This window comes from Solanum verrucosum, unplaced genomic scaffold (assembly GCF_900185275.1).
Source record: "Solanum verrucosum unplaced genomic scaffold, falcon-dt-bn FXZP01000228.1, whole genome shotgun sequence".
Lineage (NCBI taxonomy): Eukaryota > Viridiplantae > Streptophyta > Magnoliopsida > Solanales > Solanaceae > Solanum > Solanum verrucosum.
The window spans coordinates 408,865-434,486 of NW_026020210.1; the positions used below are offsets into that span (position 1 = coordinate 408,865).

A 25,622-nucleotide genomic window follows, 5' to 3' on the forward strand; every position below is an offset into this window, starting at 1 on the left:
ATGGACACATAATTCATTTTGTGCTAAAATTTATGACCATCTGAAGTTGACCCATCAGAATTTTCAGCTAACTGGCTGCTAATCTTCGATCTACGGTCAGACCTACGGACCGTGGATCGAACGACGGTCCGTGCTGGTCAACCGTAGTTCATGTCAGAGGCTGGGTAAAGGAGGTCTTGATCCACGGACACAGACCACAGACCGTGGTCTGATCTACGGACCGTGGGTCTGTCTGTGAGTCGAGACTTAACCAATTTTCTGAGCTGGTTGGGGAGGGGTTGCAGTGGCGAACCACGGACCACCAGCACGGGCCGTGGTCTGACCTACGGTCCGTGGATGGTGACCGTAAGTTGCACCTGCAACTTCTCAAAATCTGCATTTTTGTCTATTTTGAATACGGGGTGTTATAGGAACCCTCCGGAAGCAAGGAGGCTCACCAAAGCTAACTGGGACTTCAAGTGGTATCAACAGAGCGCCTGTTGATGACCCTGAATACCTGTATCTGCATCATGAAAAGATGCAGGACAAATAGTGTCAGTACATTGAATATACGAGCATGAAAGGGGAGATCTGAAGCATAAACATAGGCTTGAACTAAGGCTGGCAATTGGACCGATTTTTACCCTGTCCGATTCCGGTATGGTTCTCGTGCTGGTATATCCGATACCGGTTGAACCGGTAAGGAACCAGTCGATAGGGTACCGAAATAGGTACCAAAACAGAACCCGGGTTTTTACCTGGTTGATTCGATTTCGGTCCGATTTGAACCGGTTCAACGGTCAGGTCTATTTTTAATTTTTTAAATGTGTAACAACCATAATAGTCGTTGGGCAGGGGCCCAAAATGGCTAAAATTTACCCCCTACCCCTCTCTAACGCCTTAACACTATAAATATACATATTCTTTCATTTAACTCACAAATTCATAAACTATTCCATTAACATGTTACAAAATCTCTCAATTTTCAATCTCTCATAAATTCATAATTATTATTTTGTGATAGTGACTTGGAGTTCAGATTTTGGAGATTTATTTGAAGTAAATCGGAAGCTTCAATTGGCATCTCTCAGTTTCGGCTTTGGTTATACGTCTAATTTTACGTAGACGTTCGTTCATTCGTTCCAACTTTATTTTTTATTTGTTTATTTATTAAGTTACTTTATTTTTTTTGTTATAATATCTTGCTTTTTCATAATATTAAATTATTTTAAACTTTAACATGACTTTGAAAAGAAATAGTTGTAAAACACCAATGTCGGAAAGAAAAAATAATAGGGGAGGAGGAACTAGTAGTTCTAGTTCTAAACATTTGCCACCTAGATTTTGAATTAATACTGATGATTATACTCATGTTGATGAAACTCCTTTTATGTCACGACCAAATATTACTAAATTTAATTCTGAAAATGAAATAGATCTTGAGACATTAAACATATATTTTACTAATTTTGAGGAAGAATTAGATGAGGAAGTAGAAATAAATGACGAAGTTGATGAGACCCCTACCCCTACTAGTCCGGCTACTAAATTACCGGAACAAAATGATATCCCCCCTTTACCAACTTTTTCAAAGACCATTGTACGTGTTAAAAGATCTTTAGTATGGAATTTTTTGGTACAAAATGAGGAAAAAACTACTGTTACTTGCACGAAATGTAAATTTACCATGAAACATATGACTACGAGAGCGCAAGGTGATTGAGACGACTAAGAACGCATTTGAGAAAGTGTAATAAAGAATTTGCTCGCCTAGATGATATAGAAAGAGCTAATAGAAAGGGAATATCATACCTGAAAAGTCTATAGGAGTTGGAGGTTCTAATATGGTTGAAAGTGTGCTAAACATGACTAACCCGTCTGGCCCAAGCACACACCGCACATATAGTAAAGAAAAAGATCGTAGGGAATTGGCTAAAATGGTTGATGTTTGTGGTTTGCCTTTTTCATTTCCTTCACATCCTGATTTTATTCATTATATTCGGAAATTGTATAACCCAAATTATGAAGGTATTCCAAGAAGTACAATTAAATGTGATCTTTTTAAATATCAAAAAGAATATTGTCATTTTCTTCGTTGTTTATTTGTTTATTATGATGGTAGATTATCTATTACTTCTGATATGAGACGTAGTCCTAATGGTAATGATTATTTTACTGTTACTGTCCACTGGATTGACCATGAATGAAACATGAAAAAATGAATATTAGGGTATAAATATGTTGAAGAAACTAAAACCTGTTTTTATACAACATAACTATTTTACAATTTTATGGAATATGTGATAAAATAATGAGTGTCACTTTAAATAATGCTTCTAATAATTTAAAAGAAGTTGATTATTTAAAATGTAGACTTTGTCCAATTGATAATGATTCTTTTCATATTAAGTGTGTTGCACATGTTTATAATTTGGTAGTAAAAAATGGTATTTCTCATTTTGGAATTTCTTGTGAAAAAATTAGAATTGCTTGTAATTGGATTCTTAAAGCTAAAATAAAAGCTAGAATTACAGAATTTAAAAATCGTTTTAAAGAATGTGGACTTACATATAGAAAGTTCCAAAAGAAGTATGCACTAGATAAAATTCTTTATTTGAAATGCTTGAAGTTGCTTATGTTTTTCAAGAGCCGATACAATTAGTTTTTAATGCTCATATGCGGACCCAGATTTAAGAATTGGTTATGAAGATTGGGAAAATTCAAAAGAACTTATTGAATTTTAAGTGTTTTTTATAAATCAACAAATGTTGTTTCTAGTCAATATTATCCAACTATTTCTTCTGTTTTAGTAAATATTTGTGCTATTTCATCTGAATTTGTAAAATATAAAGGAAAAGATTGTTTAAATAATCACTTGTTTTTATGATTGAAAAATTTTAAAAATATTTTTTCCCTATTCCTCATATCTATTTGACTGCTATTTTATTCAACCCAAATTACAAATTAAAAGGTGTTCAAAGATTGATTGAAAAAAATTATGTAAATTTAGAAATTGAAGTGGATGAAACTCCTAGTGTTGAAGATTGTAAAAGAAGCATAATAACAAAAGCAAGAGATTTATATAATACATATAAAGCTATAGAAAAAAATATTCCAATAGTTGAACCTCCATCTTCTAGGCCTAAAAGTGATGATATAGATGAGTTTATGGATGATTATCTTGGTCTTGGATCCTCTACCAATAATGATTTTGATTTATATTTCAATCAGGCATGGGAAAAGATTAGGAATAAAGAAGGACAACCTCAATCTCAACTATTAGTATGGTGGAAGAATCGTGAAAAATAATTTTTGAACCTTGTAGGGTTGTTCGAGATGTGCTAGCGATTCAAGCATCATCGATATTCATTAGCAAATGATAGTTGGAAATATTAGTGTTGTTTAGAGATTGGGTCAATGCCGAAAGAAGAAATACCAGACACCACAATTAAATAGCCAAATAGAAGACGAAATAGATAAAATATTTGGTGATAATAGTGATGATGACATGGAAGCAATGGAGGAAGTACGACAAATACAAGTTACAAATAATGTTTCTTTTGAAATGATGCAAAAGTTACGAAAAAATTTTCAAAAAATTTTCAACTACGAGTTTAATAATTAATATTCAATACCTAGATTAGGTACTCTTTCTATTATTTATATTTGTACAATTTATTTATTTGAATAAATATACTGTTATTCGCCATGATTTTTTGAAAAAATAGTCTCTTATATTTAATGCAAGTCATTTTATAAATTTAATTTTCAACTATATTTATATTAGCCTAATATAAAACTAAAATTTAAACTTTAAACTTTAAACTTTAAAGTTTAAAATTGAATTTTAAAATTTAAACTTTAAATTGAATTTAAAATTTAAAATTGGAACTTTAAATTCAATTTAAAGTTTAAAGTTAGTTTACAAAATGTTTAATGGTTAACGTTTAGACTTTAGAGTTTTTAACTTGAAGTTTTAAATTTATAAAAATTCAATTTGAAACTATAAACTTTATTAAACTTTAATGTTTTAAATTGAAGTTTTATAAAAAGTTAAAGATTAAGTTAATAAATATTTAATAAAAATATTAAAATATACTATTAATATTATAAATTATATTATAATTAAACTTAATGATAAAAAGATCCGTTACAATGATCCGGTTCCGGTCCAAACCGGTTCCGATTCGGTAACTATGGGACTGGGCAGAACTTCCGAAAATTTCCAGTAGAACCAGTTCCGGTAAGATCCGGTTATGGTAATTCTCCCCTTTAACGAGGATCGATTTCGGTACCGGTTCTGATAAAACTGGTCCTGTTGTGCTGGTCCGGTCCCCTTGCCAGCCTTAGCTTGAACTGATAAAAAGGAAGACATACTCACCCCCATCTAACCTCAACTCAAGAATACTCAACTCAACTCAACTCAAGAATACTTGACTCAACTCAATATGAAAACAACGATAAAGATGCAATATATATACAATTCTTAAAACAGTAGATAATAACTCAATGTATATAAAAAGACAATAATTGTAACAATCGAACAATCGTTATTTAGAAAAGTAAACTATGGGAAAATGCTGGGGCCACTGTCCCGCCAAGGTGGGCCAGATGCCGCTAGGACGGTAGCGCCACAATGGGGTAAGTAGTCGCCAGAGCGGGTTAGGCGAGGCAGAATGTAAATAATGCGAAGTCTTATTTCCTCCTTCTTCCAAAAACACCTAAATTAGACGAAAACCATCCCGTAAACCCTCCAAAAGCTGCCCTAGGCTTGGGAAAGAAGGATGAAGAGAATTCTAGCGTAAAGAGATCGATGACTTGCATATTCTTGGCCAAACTCACCGTCTTGTCGCCCGAAAACCTGAATTGGAGCTATAATTCCATGTAGCAGCTTGGCGCCTAGGTAGGCTAGGTTTATTTGATTGAGTAGTTTCAAATTCGTTATTCAGTGCGTGTTATGTCGAAATTGATGGTAGAATTCATTCTTAGGCCTTTTGTGCACTGAACAAGGCTTGATCATGCGTATATTCTTAAGTGTTACATTAGACGTATACCTTAGGAGAAAGCCCTATTTTGTGGAATAGGGTTGAGGTGATTGTTGTGATTTCCTAATTGTATAATGTTGGTCGATTAGTTGGTGTATGGTATGCATGCGTGTATGACATTCAATAAAAGTAGATTCAAACCTAATGAAGTTATTATAACAATGCATGCCATGAACTTGTGTACTTGACTATATGAAATGGGTATTGTATGTTATGGATGTGAATATGATTATGATTGTGATGATTGGATCGGGTGTCACGTACCGATAGGCTAACTTACATTGGATCGGGTATCACATATTGACACGCTAACTTGCATTGGATCGGATGTCATGTATCAGTATATTTATTGGATCGGGTGCTACGTTCCAACACACTAACTTGTATTGGATTGGGTACCATGTTCCGGTACGCTAACAATTTGTGTATTGGTTCCATGAGAGGGCCATTGACTTGCATCATATGTGTAATTGCTTGTATTATTGATAATGTGGGATTGTACATGCATGAAGAGTTTAGTGGATTGTTCATTATGTTCTTATATGTGGGGATTGCGATGTGGTAAGTTCATTGGCAATGCTTGTTGCAAAATGAATTGTGAAAGGTAGAGTTCCAATTCAGGTTGTAGTATGGTAAATGGGAACTAAGGGTCCCGGTGCTATCCTTGTTATTTAGAAGGTGGTCATGGGTATCATCGTGGAGATTCGGGGTGGTGGTTAGTGATGGTGTTTTCCCCCAAAAAGGGGTAGTAATCCTTGATAAGCGTAATATGGGGTTGTAAGTGAAGTGGAGACAGGAATGAATTGAAGGATAGTCGTGAGTGTCAACCGGGTTGGTAGTAGTTATCTCCGGCAGGTCTTATAAAGGGATGGAATGATTAAGTATGATCAAGCACGGAGCGAGTAATGGTTAGAGCCTTTAAGGTGTTTTAGTAAATATAAAGGTGGAAAAGCGATTAGTCTTATTGCATGTTTTGCCAATTGATTTCCTATATTATACGGTGGGTATTCAGGTTGACTGATGATGCCTACCAGTACGTGTGGTTGTACTGATACTACTCTTGCTTTGCCTTTTGCGCATAGTCTGGTTGCAGGATCAACGATATTTCATAGGTAAAGACGACGACAAATCTCCAGCAGCTTCTATCTTTCCTTCCGCATGATGGAAGCTGTGTCGTTTTATTATTATATCTTACTTTTTACTCTTAATAGCTCTTGTACCTATTTAGACTAGATCCTTGGGGTGTTAATTACTTTACAAGTCTTAACATGAGTCGTTTAAAACTCTTGTTTTTATTTAAATATTATCTGAAATTCCTTTATTCCTCAGTTTTCTTAATTTTTTTTGCATGATTTTAACTATTGGGAGTCGAGGGTTCTCCTACCTAGGTGTTAGAGTGGTTCCTGTACGGCCCGGTAGGTTTAGTCGTGACAAATTAGTATCAGAGCCCAGGTTACCGATCTCCCAGTAAAAGAGCAAAATGTGGAGTAGACTCCTGTGGATTGGTGTGTTGACGTCCACATTTGTTCCACTTTTTCTCTCATTTCGTACGAGTGTCTCTTGTGGTACGAGTTGAGTCCAATTGGTATCTCTCTATTACAATTGGTATCTCAACAAAGTGAACCGGACACCGTGATCACGATTGAAGGGACACAAGCAGAGTAAATTGGAACTGAGAAGGTTCCAATTGATATCTGGCTCTAGGGGTTGTGTAATTGCATGGATGATCAGTAATGGTCATCCATGGAGTGAATTAACTAAAATTTTGGACTTGTCTGTGCATTGTAACTTGAAACTGTGAATGTTTACTTCCTATTGCGGAATTAACTGTTGGTGTGAAGAATGTATTTTCTTAGATGCTATGATATGATTGTGTGCCAATAAATGTGTGACTGAACTTTGATATGTGCAATATGCTGGCCTATTGTTGAAATTATGCAAGTTATAATAGTGTGAGTGTCTAGGCGTATCCTGGGGATGTGTGAGTGACGGTATCGAATTAATTAGAGTGAGTTTGGGGTGTGTATCGTTGCGTTGACCGGAGTAGATATTGCCCCTCCATACTAAGCGGGTTTCCGTAAATGCTTAGTATAGCCTGGTAATCTATGGGAAATTTAGAAAAGAGAAGAACCCCAGAAAATTGTTGGCAAGGGTTCTGTTTCTTTTAAGGCCATTGGGGTAGGATTTTTCCACCAAGGCGAGGCCGCCAGTGCGGGATTCCTCCTGCCAGAGAGAGACAGGGGGAGACAGAATCTCATCAACAAAATATTAAGTTATAACCCGGATCAATCTAAATAATAGCTTTGAAACCCAACATCCATGTGCGTAATAAAATTAAGGAAAACGAAAAGATAAAATAAAGTATTGTTCAATACCTGCCCAAGAGGGGTAAAAATCTGATCAATAACCCTGGGAATACGAAGTGTCGCTGTCGAACCCCATGTTCTCTGGTGCTGTCTCGCCAGCCTAAGCATCACTCAACCAATGAAACTCCGCGAAATCCTCTGGCCTAAGTGTGGGGAGCTCCTGCCGGGGGGTGACGCAGGAGAAAATGTCTTTCAGAGTCTTCCACACTCGGCCCATCAGACGATTCCTTTCCATGATTTTCTTTTTCTCCCGTCGCAGCTGGTGGCGGAGAATTTCCAATTCAAGAGCAGTGGGGGGGGGGGTGGAACCGAAGTTGAGGTACTAGCCCAGGAGCCCCAAAAGATTCGCTGGACGGCCGCCAGGTCCTCCTCCACACGAGCACTAGATAGTGGGGGCTGGGACTAGGTGGGAAGAGTGTCGTCACCTGCATCAACGCCTTCTCCCTCATCCTCCGCCTCCTTAGCCGCCTGACTGCTGCTGGCCCAAACTTTTCTCCTTCTCTTGCTCCCAGAGGTAAAACCCTACCTAATTAAAAGAATGTGGAAGGGGGGATCCATAAGAAGTACCTCGTCAGCATCTATGAGTGGCACCTCATCTCTCTTTCACATCGCTGTCACCAGCTCGGGTAGGAAAAACGTCTTTTTGTTCCCCTGATAGAACACCTTCCACTCCGAGATGATCTGTGCACCCACATGGAGTCCGATGCCATGAATAGCACACACCACCACCAAGGCCCAAGGGAAGGTCACGTTGTCCGGTTGCCTGACAGGTGGATCCTCCTGGTAACCAAGTTTAGCCGCCTCTTAGCATCTGGTGACCAGTCCATGCTAGTGAGGCCCTTTGTAGTATGCCAGTAAATCCTGTCCCGATGCGTAAGCTCGATCAGAGCATCCTAAGTCAGCCCAAATCCATCTCTCTCAACTTGGCCTCATACTCAACGTTGGAGGCGTCCGACACCTTGAGCACATCATTTATGTAGGAAGCATTTAGAGGGATGTCCACTCCTCAAATGTGGATGGTAGGGTTAGGGTCGTCCCAGTGGATGATAGGAAGTACAACATGCCATACCCAAGTGTAGCGCGCCGCGGGGAGACCCTTGGTCAATAAAGCCCAACCAAAATCCATAAAACTAGTATAAAAGTCAGGCGCTTTCCGGTCTAGGTCCAACAAATGGAACCCCCACTCGCAGCAGAACTTGGTGTTCCAGTGATCATAGTACTGTTCCCGACTAGCAGCATCGGGGAACCAGACAAAAGGAAGATTTTCTACATTAATTTCAGCCATTTAAGTAAGCCTTCAAAAGTTGAAAAGTATACGTTAGAACATCATGGGACTAGACAATACCTGGTTCAAGGAAAAAGGAAATTTCTAACCAAAAAGGGGACCCAGGCAACCGTCCCAAGCCCCGCCACATCGGCTAAAATCCCTCCAGAGTGGGATGATGGAGGCTGCCATAATGGGATGGAGGACGCCAGATCGGCCTTCATCTGGGACAAACACCAGGCGCAATCATGACACCTCTTCATCCCAAAACCCTCATTTTCAATAGAATTTCAGCAGATCAGAGTCGATTAAGTATTCTAGAACATAAATATGCAATCATTTAAACAAGATAACCCCTAAATTGTGTCTGAATCAAAGTTTTTCTTCTAGAGACTTTTCAAATTCCCCTACTCATTTTGGTACCGATTAGATCATATTTTACGAAATCCTTACGCCTAGGACATTGTGGAGACGTTAGGACGTAAGGGAAGTATCCATGCTACAATTATCTATCAAACTAATAACCTTAGTTCATTTTTGAATAACTACCCAAAAACCATTTTAGTTCGATCAATTAGTCATCATGCAATCGTAGTTAAGTAAGTATTACAATAAAGAGCGTGAGAAACAATAAATTTACCTTGATTTTGACGTCCAGAACGAAGTGATTGATAGTGTTTTTGGAATTTGGGACTGAGTTTAGGGAAAAAATGAAGAATTGATCTTCTTTTCCCTCTTTATTTCCTTCGATCTACCGCCTCAGTGGGATATCCCTCGCCACAACGTTCCCACCTCAGCGGAAGGGCTGGCGCCCTAGCGGGGTCAGACTGTGTATGTTGGACGCGTTCATTTCTTCGTGTCTTGCCGTAAATTCCTAACCGACCCCTTGAGTATAACGACCTTCGTGTTTTAAATTTTGAAAAGTCACTATCCATTGTGGCTCCGTAAGGGGTCTAGTATATTAACTTAAAAATACTTCGAGGTAGGCGCGCAATGATCTATTCACTAGTCATTTGGGGACAAACGAAGAGTAAAGTGGTATCTATTGTAACGACCCAAACCGTCATTATTTAGAAAAGAAATACTCTAAAAAAATACTGGGCCCACTGTCCCGCCAGAACGGTCCAGATGACGCTAGGGCGGCAGTGCCACAACAGAGTAAGTAGCCGCCAGAGCGGGTTAGGCGAGACAGAATGTAAATAACTCAAAATCTTATTTTACCCTTCTTCCAAAAACACCTAAATTAGACGAAAACCATACCAGAAACCCTCAAAAAGTTGTGCTAGGCTTGGGAAATAAGGAGGATGAGAATTCTAGCGTAAGAATATCGATGACTTGTAGATTCTTGGCCAAACTCACCGTCTTGTCAACCAGAAACTCGAATTGGAGCTATAATTCCGTGCAGCCGCTTGGCACCCAGGTAGGCTAGGTTTATTTAATTAAGTAGTTTTAAATTCGTTATTCACTGCGTGGTGTATCGAAATTGATGGTAGAATTCATGCTTAGACTTTTTGTGCACCAAATAAGGGTTGATCATGCGTATATTCTTAAGTGTTACATTAGACGTATACCGTAGGAGAAATCCCTAATTTGTGGAATAGGGTTGAGGCGATTGTTGTAATTTCCTAATTGTAGAATGTTGGTCGATCGGTTGGTGTTTGGTATGCATGAGTGATGACATTCAATTAAAATAGAATCAAACCTAATGAAGTTATTATAACAATGCATGCCATGAACTTGAGTACTTGACTATATGAAGTGGGTATTGTATGTTATGGATGTGAATATGATTATGATTGTGATGATTGGATCAGGTGTCACGTACCGACATGCTAACTTGCATTGGATCAGGTGTCACGTACCGACACACTAACTTGCATTGGATCAGATGTCACGTATCGGAATATTTATTGGATCGCGTGCTACGTTTCGACACATTTACTTGCATTGGATCGGGTACCACGTTCTGGTACACTAACAGTTTGGGTGTAGTTCCATAAGAGGTCCATTGACTTGTATCATAGTTGTAATTGCTTGTATTATTGATAATGTGGAATTGGACATGTTTCATGAAGAGTTTAGTGGATTGTTCATTATGTTCTTATATGTGGGGATTGCGACGTAGTAAGTTACTTGGTGATGCCTGTTGCGAAATGAATTGTGAAGGGTAGAGTTTCAATTCGGGTTGTACTATGGTAATGGGGAACTAAGGGTCCTGGTGCTATCCTTGTTATTTAGAAGGTGGTCATGAGTATCATCGTGAAGATTCGGGGTGGTGGTTTGTGATGGTGTTAGAGTTGGGTTTTCCCCCAAAGGGGGTAGTAATCCTTGATAAGCATAATATGGGGTTGTAAGTGGAGTGGAGATGGGAATGAAGTGAAGGATAGTCGTGAGTGTCTACTGGGTTGGTAGTAGTTATCTCCATAAGGTTTTCTAAAGGGATGTAATGATTAAGTATGATCAAGCACGGAGAGAGTAATGGTTAGAGCCTCTAAGGCGTTTTAGTAAATATAAAGGTGTAGGAGCGATTAGTCTTATTGCATGTTTCACCTGTTGATTTCTTATATTATGCTGTGGGTATTCGGGTTGATCGATGATGCCTACCAGTACATGTGGTTGTATTGATACTACTCTTGCTATGGCTTTTGGGCATAGTCTGGTTGCAGGATCAACGATGTTTCCTAGGTGAAGACGCCGACAAATCTCCAACAACTTCTATTTTTCCTTTCGCATGATAGAAGCTGTATGTCTTACTTTGTACTTTTAGTAGCTCTTGTACCTGTTTAGACAAGATCTCTGGGGTATTAATTACTTTACAAGTCTTAACTTGAGTCGTTTAAAACTGTTGTTTTTATAAAAATATTATCTAAAATTCCTTTATTTGTCTGTTTTCTTAATTTTTGGAATGATTTTAACTATTGGGAATCGAGGGTTCTCCTACCTAGGTGTTAGAGTAGGTGCCCACACGGCCCGGTAGGTTGGGTCGTGACAATAATAAACTTTTACTCTTATTTGGGACATTCTCTAATCGACAACCATCACTAAGAGCTACGTAATGATACAACGTTTGGCCACACTACCAGAACTTTCCTATACCTTGCCGGAGTGTAGGACATCCTCAACTAAGTGGATCCACTAAGTTGTGCTTAAAAGCAATAAGAAATCATCTAAAGAGTATGATCTTGTTACCCATGTTGGCATACATGGTTATGCGTATTTTGAGTTGTCTAAATTCAGCCCCCATATCGGTGCTCAATACTACTCCCAATAATATATAAGTCATGCTCATATGTTTTAAAAAATATAACTCTTATTCAATTTGTCATAATTACTCAAAAGATTCTCTTAAAAGATATAATGTTCAAAACTCCTCATAAACTCGTTTAGAAATCAAGGTTTCCTCTCGTTTTAAATGCAAAAGTGTTTACACTTGGAAATAATTAGTTCCCTTATTCTCATTTTGAAATATGAAACTCAACTTTCCTCATTCTCATACTCATTTACTCAAATCTTAAAACAATTTATAAATGATTGCAAAAGACTTCTCAAAATGACTCATTTGGACTTTCTCAAACATTCATCTTAACTCTAACTTGAATTTGAAACGTTAATTCAAGAGCTATGATTAGGATACGCATGATCTCTCAAAGGATTAATGAAAACTTTAAGTGTGGATATCAAGTAGAGAACATAGGTACTCTTCGAGGGAACACACACAAAAATTACTGGATAGTAGTTAGTTGCACTGAGTGGTGCACCGTGCCAGGCCCTAAACTATTGAGCAGTAGTTTTGGTGCAGTGGTGGCGCGCCGCCCCACCCCCATGCCCAGATTTTGACAAATTCTTCTTCTCAATTCCAAGGCCTAACTCATCTAGAATCAAATGATTCCTTCAAACTCCTTTGGAAACATAAACCCAAAACTATTACAATGAAATCAACACAAAACCGATCAAGAACAACACTCATTCGCAAGACCTTACCTCAAGAACTCAACAAACTCCATTGTTAAAGAATGAAGGCCAAAACCTCAAGAGCTTCATCAAGAATATCAAAATATACAATCTCATTAACGAATACTTAATGGAAACTCATGATTGGTGTGAGGTGAACAAACCCATCACCATGAAAGCTTACATACCTTGAAAGATCGAAGTTCTTGGCGAAAATCCTCAAAGCTTGCAAGAATCTTGAACCTTCTTTTTTCTTTTCTTGAACTTCTCCTAAAAAACCCCAAGCTTTTTTGGAATGAATAAGACTGATTCCAATCAGCTTAGATCCCTATAAGGGTGAAAAAAACATATAGGCCTAGTGTGGTAAGGAAAAGACCAAAATACTCCTCCTTAAAATGAATGAATTTCCTTAACTAGACAGGCTGCACTCAAACAAACATATGTCTTTCATCTGAACTCAGAATTCAGTGAACTCGGCGGCGTTGGAAAGATGACTTAACGACCTTTGATTTGATACCTAATGGGTCACCTAACTCATCATGTGCTAAATTTATGGCTATTTGAAGTTGACCCAAAACTGACAATTGAAGATCAACTTGTACCAATCTCAATTTAGCTATTTCTAACTTTAGCTCTTTCTTAGATCGAGGTGATACAAGTACCAAAAGTACAGAGGATAAGACCAAAATGATCCAGACTTAAATTTGATGAAGTGACCTTTACGAGGGGCTTAACAGGCCGTCTAAGGCATGATGGCCCGTCTAGTGGGTCGTCATGCTGCCCCACCTGACTGGGCTTCACTAAAATTATCATAATTTTTTACTTCGGGCTCAGAATTAGGCAAACTTGGTGGAGTTGGAAAGAGGACTCAAAGACCTTTAATTTGATAGGTTATGGGCCACCTAATTTTTTTATTGAAAGAATATGATTGTTTGAAGTTGACCCTAAACTCAAAGTCTAAGAAGTCTCTTTCACGGACGTCTTCACAGTAGTCTAGACATCCGTGGTCCTTCACATTATCCTTGGGCGAAAACTCACCATCTGGGTGACTTGTACGGACCTTTTGATGGGCCGTACAACTCGCCACAGGCCGTTAAAGACACCGTCTAGGTCCTTCACAGGTAGCCCCTGGAGGGTGGTTCATGATGCCCTTGATGGGCTGTGAACCTATAGAAAAACCATGTAGCATTTTGTCTAGATGGACCCTTCTAGGGCAGTCCTGGATAGTCACTCACGAAGCCCTTAACGGGTCGTGGATCCCCAAAAGGCCCGTCTAGGGTGCCGTGAAGGGTCCATGGTCCATTTTGGGTTTTTGGTCTTACACCGGATGACCCACACACTTCTTCAACAAGGTAATGTGAAAGACTGGATGGACTGCTGCTAATTCTGTTGGCAACTCTAACTCCTTAGCCACATTACCAAACCTTTTCAGGATTCTATAAGGACCTACATACTTGGAATTGAGCTTTCCTTTCTTACCAAATATTATCACCCCATTCATGGGTGACACTTTCAAGAAAACCCAATCATCGATTTTAAACTCCAAGTCCCTTCTCCTCACATTTGCATAGGACTTTTGACGAATCTGAGTTGTCTTTCGTTTATCTCTGATGAGCTAAACTCTCTCCATATCCTCATGAACCAAATCTGGCCCAATCAAGGTTGCTTCACCTAATTCGAACCAACCAACTGGAGACCTGCATCTATGCCCATATAGTGCTTCATTTAAATACTGGAATGAAAGCGTTAGTATAAATGAACTCTATGACAGGTTGGTGATCATCCTAACTATTCTTGAAATCGATCACGTAAGATATCAACATGTCCTTAAAGACCTGAATCGTACGCTCTGCATGACCATTAGTTTGCGGATGAAATGCAGTACTTTGCATTTTTGTAACCTCATGGTTTGGGACCGGAGGAACTGCATTAGCATTTCATGCATTAGAATTTCGTGAGTTAGCTTTGTGAGGAGGCATGATCTGAAACACATAATGATGAATTAGAAGGGAGAAGTTGATTCACAGTTTATCGCATGATAAAGATAGCAAAAGAAGTGAAGTTTTTCTTAGAACACCTCGTATCCTCCCTCTCATAGGTGTGGCACGCTTCACACCCATAAAATAGACTCTACTTAGTGCGGATTTCAAACACCCTAGGACTCTTGAACCTGATGCTTTGATACCAATTTTGTCATTCCCTGAGGCTACCTCCTAGACGCAACACGATGCACAGTGTCACAAGTGACCTCAAGCTAACCCATGTCATGACACAAGTATACTAAAGTAACTCTAATTAAGTAGAAGTATAACTGATAGATGAGTAAATCTAAAAGAGTTCAACTAAGAATATAACATAGTTCAAATGCGGGACATCACAAAAAAAACTGAATTTGACTCTATATATGAAAGCTTCTAATATTGATTAGCTGATAGGACAAGTCCCCAGCTAACTCTAAAATACTGAAACTAGTAATGAACTAACTAAATTAAAAGTATAAAGAAATGTCGTCGGATGATGAGGACTCACTACTGAAGCAGCTGAGTACGGACTGGAAATCGAGCTAAGCACAGTTTGGATGATGAGCACCTGAACCTACAATATGAAACGATGTAGTGCAAAAGTATGCGTTTGTACTTTGAATATACTGAGCATACATGATATATGCTAAGTTGAACAATATTACAACTAAACGTGGAAATAGATATACTAAAGAATAACTTAAAATCGAGCTGGATGCAATGACCAAGTACTAATTATGAAGATAACATGCTGAATTGAATACTAAAGTAATTACTGAATATATGGTCAATGTAATATGAATCTAATCGTGGGAGATACTATTAATCCACATATACCACGTGAGGTAAACGTGGAGTCCAATGTATATGCCCTATCGAGAGGACCCAATATACCTTTCTGGGGTATAAACTCATGACTGTGGTGTGATCACCAAAGCTGATGCCTAACAACTTATAAACCTATGGGGGCATGTAGTTCTGGGACTTGAGGGTACGCTGAACCCTAGTCCAACTTGGTGCTAAGTCTACTCCCAACTGAATGTAAAGCTAAAATAAAATTGAAATACTGAGTAGATCAAAATATTGATAATTATCTGAGAATGCAATATAAATATACTGAAAGATATGGCATTCGAATTTTGAAGCATGATTGTTTGACTAATCTGCCAAGCAAGTATAATTCCTAAAATACTGATAATTAACACAAGCTAAGGTTTTTGAGTTATATACATGAGATTACACTAATTCTCCAAGAAATATGTAATTAAAATTATAGAGACTATAACAACTAAATTGCAATGGATCCCTAAGATTTAGGAACCCTAGTTCTAAACACTTTATGGAGAAACTAAAGAATTGACTGAATTCTATGTACCTAATAGGTGATAGGAACCCATTAGTGAAATCCCACATACCTGGTGACAAAAACTATGGAGAAATCCTTTGAATTTCAGGGCTGAACTTGAAGAAGACCGCTACTTGTTCTTGGGAGAAACTGGCGCCTCTTTCTCTTCTTTTCTTTCTAAGTTAGATGATTTTAGGAGAATGAAGGTTTTAGTTAGTTTCTGACTAATTACTTAAGCTTAGACTAAGTAAAACAATGCAGTTTAAGTACCAAACGATATAGTTTAAGTACCAAATGCATTGGGGAAAAGACCAAAATGACCCTGACTTAAAGCTGACGAAGTGACCTTGACAAGGGGCTTGATGGGCCGTTTAAGGCATGATGGCCCGTCTAGTGGGTCGTCATGCTGCACTGCACGAAATGGCTTCACTAAATGATCATAACTTTTTACTCTAGGCCCGAAATTAGGCAAACTTGGTGGCGTTGGAAAGAGGACTCAAAGTCCTTTAATTTGATAGGTCATAGGACACCTAATTCAATTTGTGATGAAAGATATGATAATTTGAAGTTGACCCCAAACTCAAAGTCTGATAAGTCTCTTTCAGGACAACTTCACAGTCCCCGCGAAGCTTCACAGACCCTCTAGGCATCCGTGGTCCTTCACTGTGGCCTTGTGTGCAACCTCACCATATGGGTGACTTGTATGCACTCCTTGACGGGTCGTCAAAGGCACCGTTTAGGTGACTCCCTCATAGTCAGCCCTTGGAGGGTGGTTCACGATGCCCTTGATGGGTCGTGAATCCTAGACGAATCGTCTAGGGTGCCATCTAGGTGACCCCTGCCAGGGTAGTCCTGGATGGTCACTCACGAAGCCCTTAATGGGTCGTGGTCCCACAAACGGCCTGCCTAGGGTGTCGTGAAAGGTCCATGGTCTATTTTGGGTTCATGGTCTTACCCGATTTTCATTTTTAGCCCTTTGCCGAAGTCTGATGTGTTTCATATTATGTTACCCATTTTGTCCCTGCATTTTTGTTACTTATATGGTCAACATCCTAGAGAGATGAGGAGGAAGAATATATAGGTGAAAAATTAGAAGAGGCAGCAAGTTAGTATGAATGTAAATAATACTTCTAGATATAAAAGAAGAAAATAGTAGTTTTTGTCCCTTGGATTATTAGCTTATCTCAACTTAGATCTCCCTAATAATACTACACCAATTTTTCTTCTCTATAATTTCATATAAGAATAAAGTTAAACTTTCATAAAATAATATTTGATTCGAGCTAGCACGGACAAACACCATCTAATTTATAAGGTCGAAAATAATTTAAAAAATTAATAATATTTTCAGTTTTCTTAAATGATACCTTAATACAAATTCTGTGATAGGTGAGTATATCTCACTCTCTTAAGATGAGATTGTCCTGGGGTAAATCCTATTAATTAAGCAAATTCAGAGGAGTAATTAGGATTACTAATAATTCAACAGGTTCTGAATAAAACACACTAAGTTTAGGAGTTTTTTCCAAATAAAAAGTATCATGTTGAGGATTAAATTTACTTAGTTCAGATCTGTGATTTAGACCTTATTTATTCTCACCTGGGTGATAAAATAAATGCACCAGCACAAAATAAAGAAATAGAGTAAAATAGTCAACATATCTTCTAATACACTCACAATTTGAATATAAGTTGAGTTCTTTTCAACCCCAGTTACCATACCTATTCTATTTTTTTTTTCTCATTATGTATAAACTCCCCCTTCTCTTCATAAATCGATGAGCATGAAAGATACAAAAATGCAAGAACAGAATGAACAACATAGTATGTTAATGTACCAATCCATCCATTGTGAAAGAGGCTTTCTTTCAAGTCAAGGCATAACGACTCGTACTGTGAGTGACTTCAAGGGTGACTGGGTTAAAGGAACCTTCAAAGAAAAGTGTGTGTTTTTTTTTTATAATCTACAAGTAGAAAGTAGTAGAACCCTATTTCTATTGTTGACTTAGAACATAGCATAAATTGTTTCGTTGGATGTGGGTGTGGGGTTCATTTAAACCAACCATCCTTTAAGTGACTCTTGGTATGAGCCGTTATTCTGGCTTGAAGAAATATTTTTTTTACAACTCATACATTAATATATCAACTTACTATGTTGCTCATTTTACTCCCGCATTTTTGTTACTTATATGCTCATCATACTAGAGAGATGAGGAGGAAGTATATATATATATATAGGTGAAAAATTAGAAGAGGCAGCGAGTTAGTATGAATGTAAATAATACTTTTAGATATAAAAGAAAAAAATAGTAGATTTTGTCCTTGGATTATTTGCTTATCCCAACTTAGATCTCCCTAATAATACTTCACCAATATTTCTTCTCTATAATTTCATATAAGAATAATGTTAAACTTTTATAACATAATATTGGATTCGAGATAGCATGGACAAACACCATCTAATTATAAGGTCTACAAAAATCTAAAAAATTAATAATATTTTCAATTTTTTTAAAATGATATCTTAACAAAAATTATGTGATAGGCGAGTATACTTACTCTCTTAAGATGAGATCGTGCTGGGGAAAGAATATAAAATAAGAAAATTCAGAGGGGTAATTAGGATTACTAATAATTCAACAGATTCAGAATTAAACACACTAAGTTCGGGGGGTTTTTTCCAAATAAATTGAGGATTAAATTTACTTAGTTCAGATTTGTGATTTAGACCTTATTTATTCTCAACGGGATGAAAAAAAAAAATGTACCAGCTCAAATTAAATAAATAGAGTAAAATAGTCAACATATTTTCTAATACATTCATAATTTGAATATAAGTTGAGTTCTTCTCAACCCCAATTACCATGCCTATTCTATTTTTTTTTCTCATTATGTATAGACTCCCCCTTCTCTTCATAAATCGATGAACATGAAAGATACAAAAATGGAAGAACAGAATGAACAACATAGTATGTTGATGTACCACTGCATCTATTGTGAAAGAAGCTTTCTTAACGACTCGTACTATGAGTGACTTCAAGGGTGACTGGGTTAAAGGAATCCCCAAAGAAAATTGTTTGTGCTATTTTTATAATCTACAAGTAGAAAGTAGTAGAACCCTATTTCTATTGTTAACTTGGAACATAGCACAAACTGTTTTCTTTAGGGGGGGGGGGTCCATTTAAATCAACCATCCCTTAAGTGACTCCTGGTATGAGCCGTTATCCTTGGCTTGAAGAAATATTTCTTTTACAACACATACATTAATATATCAACTTACCATGTTTCCTATTTTACCCCTGCATTTTAGTTACTTATATGGTCATCATCCTAGAGAGATGAGTAGGAAGAATATATATATATATATATATATAGAAGAGGTAGCGGGTTAGTATGAATGTAAATAATACTTTCACATATAGAAGTAGAAAATAGTAGTTTTTGTTCTTGGATTATTAGCTTATCCCAACTTAGATCTCCCTAATAATAATACACCATTTTTTTCTCTCTATAATTTCATATAAGAATATAGTTAAACTTTTATAACATAATATTGGATTCAAGATAGCACGGAGAAAACACCATCTAATTATAAGGCCAACAAAATCTAACAAATTAATAATATTTTCAGTTTTTTAAAATGATACCTTAATAAGTATTCTGTGATTGGCGAGTATAATCACTATCTTAAGATGGGATCGTGATGGGGTAAAGACTATAAAATAAGAAAATTCAGAGGGGTAATTAGGATTACTAATAATTCAAAAGGTTCTGAATAAAACACACTAAATTTAGGGGTTTTTTCCAAATAAAAAGTATCACATTGAGGATTAAATTTACTTAGTTCAGATTTGTGATTTAGACCTTATTTATTCTCATCGGGATGATAAAATAAATGCACCAACACAAATTAAAGAAATTCAGTAAAGTAGTCAACATATTTTCTAATACATTCATAATTTGAATATAAGTTGAGTTCTTTTCAAACCCAATTACCATGCCTATTCTAATTTTTTTTCTCATTATGTATATACTCCCCCTTCTCTTCATAAATCGATGAGCATGAAAGATACAAAAATATAAGAACAGAATGAACAACATAGTATGTTGATGTACCAATGCATATATTGTGAAGGAAGCTTTTTGTTAAGTCTAGGCATAACGACTCGTACTATGAGTGAATTCAAGGGTGGTTGGGTTAAAGGAACCCCCAAAGAAAAGTTTTTGTGCTATTTTTATAATCTACAAGTAGAAAGTAGTAGAACTCTATTTCTATTGTTGACTTGGAACATAGCACAAACTGTTTTCTTGGGGGGGGGGGTGCATTTAAACAAACCATCCTTTAAGTGACTCCTGGTATGTGCCGTTATCCTTGGCTTGAAGAAATATTTCTTTTACAACACATACATTAATATATCAACTTACCATGTTGCCCATTTTACCCCTTCATTTTTGTTACTTCTATGGTCATCATCCTAGAGAGATGAGTAGGAAGAATATATATATATATATATATATATATTTATTTATTTATTTATATGTCAAAAATTGGAAGTGGCAGTGAGTTAGTATGAATGTAAATAATACTTTCAGATATAAAAGAAGAAAATAGTAGTTTTTGTCCTTGGATTATTAGATTATCCCAACTTAGATCTCCCTAATAATACTGCACCAATTTTTCTTCTCTATAATTTCACGTAAGAATAATGTTAAACTTTTATAACATAATATTGAATTCCAGATAGCACGGAAAAACACCTTCTAATTATAAGGCCTACAAAATTCTAAAAAAATAATTATATTTTCAGTTTTTTAAAATGATATCTTAATAAAAATTCTGTGATAGGTGAGTATACTCACTCTCTTAATATGAGATCGTGTTGGCGTGAAGACTATAAAATAAGAAAATTCAGAGGGGTAATTAGGATTACTAATAATTCAACAGGTTCAGAATAAAACACACTAAGTTTAGGGTTTTTTTCCAAATAAAAAGTATCAAATTGAGGATTAAATTTACTTAGTTTAGATTTGTGATTTAGACCTTATTTATTCTCATTGGGATGATAAAATAAATGCACCGGCACAAATTAAATAAATAGAGTAAAATAGTCAACATATTTTCTAATACATTCATAATTTGAATATAAGTTGAGTTCTTTACAACCCCAATTACCATGCCTATTCTAATTTTTTTTCTCATTATGTATATACTCCCCCTTTTCTTCATAAATCGATGAGCATGAAAGATACAAAAATGCAAGAATAGAATGAACAACATAGTATGTTGATGTACCAATGCATCTATTGTGAAAGAAGCTTTCTATCAAGTCAAGGCATAACGACTCGTACTATGAGTGACTTTAAGGGTGACTGGGTTAAAGGAACTCCCAAAGAAAAGTGTTTGTGCTATTTTTATAATCTACAAGTAGAAAGTAGTCGAACCCTATTTCTATTGTTGACTTTGAACAAAGCAAAAACTATTTTCTTTGGGGGGGGGGGGGGTCCATTTAAACCAACCATCCTTTAAGTGACTCCTGCTATGAGCCGTTATCCTTGGCCTTAAGAAATATTTCTTTTACAACACATACATTAATATATCAACTTACCATGTTTCCCATTTTATCCCTGCATTTTAGTTACTTATATGGTCATCATCCTAGAGAGATGAGTAGGAAGAATATATATATATATATTAGGTGAAAAATTAGATGAGGCAGCGAGTTAGTATGAATGTAAATAATACTTTCAGATATAAAAGAAGAAAATAGTAGTTGTTGTCCTTGGATTGTTAGCTTATCCCAATTTAGAACTCCCTAATAATACTACACCAATTTTTCTTCTCTAAAATTTCATGTAAGAATATAGTTAAACTTTTATAACATAATATTGGATTCGACATAGCACAGACATACACCATCTAATTATAAGGCCTACAAAAATTTAAAAAATTAATAATATTTCAAGTTTTTTAAATGATACCTTAACAAAAATTCTGTGATATGCGAGTATACTCACTATCTTAAGATGTGATCATATTAGGGTAAAGACTATAAAATAATCAAATTCAGAGGGGTAATTAGGATTACTAATAATTCAACAGGTTCAGAGTAAACTACACTAAGTTTAGGGGTTTTTTCCAAATAAAAAGTATCACATTGAGGATTAAATTTACTTAGTTCAGATTTGTGATTTAGACCTTATTTATTCTCATCAGGTTGCTAAAATAAATGCACCAAGCCAAAATAAAGAAATAGAGTAAAATAGTCAACATATTTTCTAATACATTCATAATTTGAATATAAGTTGAGTTCTTTTCAACCCCAATTACTATGCCTATTCTTATTTTTTTCCTCATTATGTATATACTCCCCCTTCTCTTCATAAATTGATGAGCATGAAAGATACAAAAATGCTAGAACAGAATGAACAACATAGTATGTTGATGTACCAATCCATCTATTGTGAAAGAAGCTTTCTTTCAAGTCAAGTCATAGCGACTCGTACTATGAGTGACTGGATTAAAGGAACCCCCCAAAAAAAGTGTTTGTGCTATTTTTTTAATCTACAAGTAGAAAGTATTACAACCCTATTTCTATTGTTGACTTGGAACATAGCACTAACCGTTTTCTTTGGGGGGGGGGTTCATTTAAACGAACCATCCTTTAAGTGACTCCTGCTATGAGCCGTTATCCTTGGCTTGAAGAAATATTTCTTTTACAACACATACATTAATATATCAACTTACCATGTTGCCAATTTTACCCCTGCATTGTGTTTACTTAAATGTTCATCATCTTAGAGAGAGGAGGAGGACAAATATATATATATATATATATATATATATATATATATTATAGTGAAAATTCAGAAGAGGCAGATGGAGTTGGATTTGTAGACAACTCAACTTTTATTCAGATTTTGAATGTATTAGAAAATATGTTTACTGTTTTACTTTATTTCCTATTTGACATTGGTGTATTTATAATTATTCAAATAAAAAAAAAATTAGGTTTACAAATGATAGATTCAAATTGAGTAAATTATAACCATCCTCATACTTTTTTTATTTGGTAGAGTACCCCTAATTCTTGCATGTTTTATTTTGAACCCCTTAAATCATTAGTAATCTTAATTACCCCTCTGAATATGACTATTTGATAGTCTTTATTCCTATACGATTTTTATCCTAAGGGAGTGAGTTACACACACCTGTCACGTATATTATTTGTCCATATGGCATTTTTATAAATTAATTTTTAAAATTGTGAAGTTTTTACATTTTATGGGGATGAATTAATTGTTTAAAAAATTGTTTCTAGAACTTGACTAATTAGGAAAAAGAACTACTTGGATAAAAATAATGACATTTGGCTAATTTTATGTTACATATTTCTCCCAAAAATAAGAAATGTTCATTTTTGAAATAGATAGTCATTACCTTAGATGCAGATCGATGGATTCAAGAGCTTCATCTTATCATCTCTACTCCAGAGTAGACCAACAAATGGAGCTTCTTAACTCTGTAGTTAAATTTCTTGGTTTGTGCTTACTTCTCATACATGGATGAGGGTTTCTTAGAATTTACAAATAAGTACCATCCTAATGACTTTTGTTGTTTTTGTTTTCTTTTTTTTGCGTTTTGGCTTTATTTTATTTGTTGTTGTTTTTGTAGAGATTTCTGATTTGGTCCATTTTGGGCCTAAACAAACATGTTTTAATTATTTCTATAAAACTTAGGGCTTCAACCCAAGTTGGTTAAAAAAAAATAAAAAAAATAAGAATACACTCAATTGACACATACTTGGTCTTATTTCAACTCATCAATCAACGTAACAGAGGATTGAATATTCATTAGATTAACTAGTCCTTGGAGGGTTATCTAGGTCAAGAGACTTAACCAAGTAAACTAGCATGTTAAAAAGGGAAGATAACTTATGCTATCATGAACAACACACATAAAATCATTAAAATTGAAGACAAACTATTATAGACGAATAAATTATTTAGAAAAAGAGGGGGTAATCTTGATGAATCTTTTAACTCAATCTACTTCTGAAACAATGTCAAACATGTATTAGCAATTTAAATATGTCAAAAAAACTCACATATTTATTTTCACAGAGATTATAACATGGAAACCCAAACCTTAAGAAGGTATAACCATTTAACATTTATTAAGAATAGTCCATGCCTTTTTTTTAGATTAGACCTCATTTCAAATTCAAAGATCTTTTAACTACAAGTCATATACAACTATAACAATCAACAATACTTCCAAATAAATAATGTAAATTTTAGTAAGTTTGATTAGAAAAAACTATGAATCAGTTAAAATATGAAATAAGCAGAATTTAGGAAAAAAACTACCTAACCAAAGTTAAATTTGAACTCATAATGAGATATTTTTATCAATACATATAGAGTCTATGAGAAAGGACATTAAATCTTCAAATCATGTTATAACATTCAAATATTAGGGACTACAATAGCTTAAGCTGAGAAAAACTAGAAAATTCAAACTTCTTGAAGCTCCAACACAAACGAAATGAATCTATTCTAAGGTAAAAAATTAAAAGGAATTTGAACAGAAAATAACATGAAAGAATAAATTGAAACTTAGATTCGAAAATATATCTATTATAAGCAATCAAAACTAAAAGGAAATAAAATAGGACAGGAGCTAATTACCTCTTGCATAGAAGTAACTGGGACAACGACGTGAGATCCTTTTTCCCCTTTTGACCACGAACAAAGTTAGAAAATATCAGAATTCATAGGCTGAACCTTCGTGGGTTCATTTCACGCAAGAGCACTGCTCTTACACCTAAAATCCCCAAATTTCCTTTCTTTAATTAGTGCATAATAATGATTATTTTATATCTAATTTTTGGGGGAAAAAATAGTCCTTACAACGGTGTGGAACTAAGGATTTTTTGGAAAAAAAAATTATGCGGGGAACATATATATTAAAACCAAAATTACCATATACCTATATATCTTGTTAGATAGTTACTTATAATACCTGATAGGTACTAAATATACTTGAATCTAATAAATAGATATATACAATTAATTATTCGTATCTATCTCTACTTGTACACCTAATGGATACAAAAAAGATTTATAATATAATAATAATTCTTCCTTTTTCTTTTGAATTCCTCTGTATCTTCTCCAGAATATCTTTCAAAAGATTTTCCATTTTTCCTTTCTTCACTATTATTTGTATTTTCATCTTTCTTTCCCAATGGTTCTCTTCATTTTCTACGGTTAGTTTCAAAAATATATATGTTTACTATATTATTGTTTGTATTAGTGTCCTTATTAATTTTTTTATTTTTGATTATATGTACTATTGATAAGTTATATCAATCAATTTGTAATTTTGGAGTTAAACCCCAAAAAGAAGATTTACCCAGGATTTTGCCTCGTTTGTCTTCATGCAGTGGTTTTCACCTATGGAAGAATAGCAAGGTTGGGAAAAATTCACATGAGGAAAATGTAGCAAATAAAATAAAGCCACTTCTTTCCTTCCCACAAAAAATCAAGAAACAGAGTGACAATGAATGCTTAAGTAAGCTTCTCTCTTTACTTAAGCAAGTTTCCACTAATTTTTCGCTTGGTTATGTTTTGCAGGGAATACCAAAGTAT

The 25,622-nt window shown here is 35.5% G+C and overlaps 1 protein-coding gene across 1 annotated transcript in view; it reads left to right on the forward strand.

Annotated features, from left to right (window-relative positions):
• Positions 1-452: 452 nt before the first annotated feature.
• LOC125830388 (ATP-dependent Clp protease ATP-binding subunit ClpA homolog CD4B, chloroplastic) overlaps positions 453-25,622 on the forward strand; it is a 569,404-nt gene continuing 544,234 nt past the window's right edge. Inside the window, exon 1 of the mRNA XM_049509573.1 lies at positions 453-458. The gene's annotated coding sequence lies outside the window, so the exon portion shown is untranslated. The remainder of the gene's footprint in view (positions 459-25,622) is intronic.